The following is a 3289-nucleotide window of genomic DNA, read 5'->3' as shown; positions in this document are numbered from 1 at the left end:
AAGAGAGATTTTAATTGCACCCTTTTGGACTTAGCTCCCCCCCCCCCTTCCCATTTTATAGAACTTTCAGGTTACATTTTTATGAAAACAAGTGATTTTAATGTTACAGAGAAGTCTGTAGTTGCCAGTTGTCCTATAATAGGAATGATTAATTAAATTACATATCACAGAACCATAAAGGTTGGAAAGGGGCTCTAAGATCACCTAGTCCAACTGTCCACCTACCAACAATACTGCCCACAAACCATGTCCTTAAGTACTGCATCGACCCTTTCCTTAAACACCCCCAGGGCCTACCACTTCCCTGGGCAACCTGGGCAGGTTGGGCAATGCCTACCAATTCCCTGGGCAATGCCTAACCACTCTTTTAGAGAAAAAAGTCTTCCTAAAATGCAACCTGAACATAGTGGAAGAAGAGGAAATAATTTTTTCACCCAACATCTAGAAGATGTTCTGACTTTCCCCACAGGGAGCAAGTCAGCCAAGTAACCTAGCTCTGGAGCCCCATTTTGAAGGGCACGTTAGAGTCTGTCTCCATTTTTGCACGATTTATTAAAACTGGATTAATGCTGATCAGTACCTGCTCCACCATGTTCTGGACATGAAACTACCCCAAATTTCATACCTTTACTTGCCATTTAACTACCTTCTTTCCAGCCTTGCATCTTCAGTCACCTGAAGATCAGACATCTGATGTAACAGTTCTACATTTAATGGCAGTGCATTTCTAGGTTTAGTATATACCAAGAAAAAAATAAAAATCAAGGTGGTCTGCTTGGGTGATGTAGCTATTTACTGATCCCAATGACTGATTAATTCAACATCTGTAAATGAGGCATCATGAAGATGTCTACAATGCAAGCATATTGCTTTAGAGTGGAAATCACTGGATTACTGTACGGACCAAATAAAATTTGAACAAATACTTAATACAGAAAACTGAAATATCCCGTAAGTGGATGCCAAGAAAAATAATTTCACAAAAGTTCTTAGAGAACAATAGGGCATTTATTTGAACAGGAGACTCCATATGACATACTGCAACCCAGTTCCAGCAATATCATGTACTTTTGCTTCTTAGCTAAAGCCAAGCACAAGCACCAAACACAGAAGAATTTAAGTTGTAGTAGTTTGTAATGCAGTACCATACTTGAGCTTTCATATTGATTCCAGCAATATTCCAGTTCTGCAGCAGAGGCTTGCACACCTTTTGGAAGTCCACCGGAAATCAGTAGATGCTGACTTGCTGGGGAATCCAGTAGTGTGAGGCCCATCTTTCTCCCCGTCTCCTGCCAGCACCACTAACGGAGAATGGAAATGGGCATTTCCTGACAGCTGTCAAGATTCACCTGGTAGATCACAGGTTGGAATTTGTGTTTTGTGTACTCGATCCCCCAATTGAAGAGTGAAAGAAATAAAACAAATGGCAAAAAATTCTACTCCGGACAAAAAAAAAAAAAAAAAAAAAAAAAAATGGAGGTTTTATAGAAGATTTATGACAATAAATTATAGTCTCTTTCTTAGTGGTGAATAAAGCAATGAGTAAAGACAAAAAGCTCTGCTTTCAACCCAACATTCAGCATTCATCCAACAGTGGCAATGGGACAGATCTGCACACTTCAGCCCACTCCTCCCAAACGTAGACAGTTCACACCTCTCACATCCTAACGACAGAAATGACAGTTCTCCAGTCACGTACAAGAGCAGCTCTTTCACTTCTCCCACCTTCCTGCATCCAAGCACACAGCAGTCACGCTCCCAGCATCGCTACAGCCCTCACTCTGCTGCCCAGAAACGACATCTGGAGATGCAGAGAGCAGACTGGAACAAAGACCAAGGGGCAAGGAGCTGACTCCTTCCCCCATCTCTCCACCAGTACAGCACAAGCAGCTTTCTTCCTGAGGAACCACATGCACGTGCAGCCATCCAGTTCCAGGATCTGCAGAGTATCTACTCTTCTGAACAAGCACTCGACTGGCTCTATCTGAACATATTGCCTCACCAGTACCTAAGTTTCTCAAAAAAGATTAGCCTCAGTACCCCAGTTGTACACTGCAGGGAAGGAGTGCCTCGCTCACAGCTTTATCCAGCTTAGCGAGGAAAAGAAATCACTTCAAATGTGTGGGAGTGGCTGGCAGTCTTGCATTATACGTTAGAGAAACGTTCCTATTGCAGGGCTATCTCAAATGCTTTGCTTGTACTATTAAACTCTCTCAACTTCATACAAATTCTTAATGATGCTAAAAACACTGTACAAAATCACATTAAGGCACAAAATGATAAACAAAAAATGCAGCCCACTGGAGGTCTCAAAGGAGCCAATTCAAAAGAAGCTGGCCTTGTAAAAGTACATACTTCATTTATAGATGTATATATATATTTATATATATATATATATAAATATACATTTACATATATATAAACTATATATATATAATTTATGTATATATAAAGCTTCTTTGTCAATAACAGCAAGTATAGGGCAAATGAATGCGGCTCAACATCAGTTCTTATTCCCGGCTGAGACAGGATCTGTGGTCACAAGAGAAACTGAAATTGCTTATAGGGCCCTTAAACAATTTGCTGTGAGCAATCATAAATTATTACACATTTAGGTACGCAGACACAGCAGCATAGGTTAGCTTTCTAAGGGTGGAACATGACCATGCTTCGCTCTCAGTGCCTTACTCAAGCTTTATAAAAGCAAGGAAATACGGATGTGAAGAAAATCAAAGTTGGACTGAAGGACACCGGAAGATTCACAGGTGAACTGCAGAAGTTAATGTCCCCCCGACAAGCAGCCTTGGGCAAATGGTTGAGCTGTAAAAGAAATGAAGAGCACTTTTTGTCTTAAAGATCAGCATTGCAGGGAGGGTCAGCAACACACAACAGCCCAGCTGCCATTCTCTACCAGAGATGCCCAGATAACATAAGTGCTCCATTAGCCTAAAGATTCGTATTCAACTTCTAATTGCCAGCCCCAGAAATCAAAGAAAATCCTGGTGGTAGCTTTTCAATACAAGGAGAAAAATAAAAAAGCAAGTGTCTGATTTCTACAGAGTATGAAAGGCATCTCTGCATTACAACACACCCTACCTTGATTACTCAAGGACTACTGGTTGGTTCCCTACATAAAGGTCTTAAAGGAGCAGGATGGTGCGGCTCCACAGATGAAGCCTGATAAGACGGTTTAACCCAGGTACTATTTTTCCGATGTGCCTTCAAGTGGTGGCAAGCAGACCCCTGCCAGTGAAACGTGATGGAAAAATTCACACTGCCCCATTCCGTG

Source organism: Tympanuchus pallidicinctus, unplaced genomic scaffold, assembly GCF_026119805.1.
Source record: "Tympanuchus pallidicinctus isolate F22 unplaced genomic scaffold, pur_lepc_1.0 scaffold34, whole genome shotgun sequence".
NCBI lineage: Eukaryota > Metazoa > Chordata > Aves > Galliformes > Phasianidae > Tympanuchus > Tympanuchus pallidicinctus.
This window is presented reverse-complemented; position numbering follows the sequence as displayed.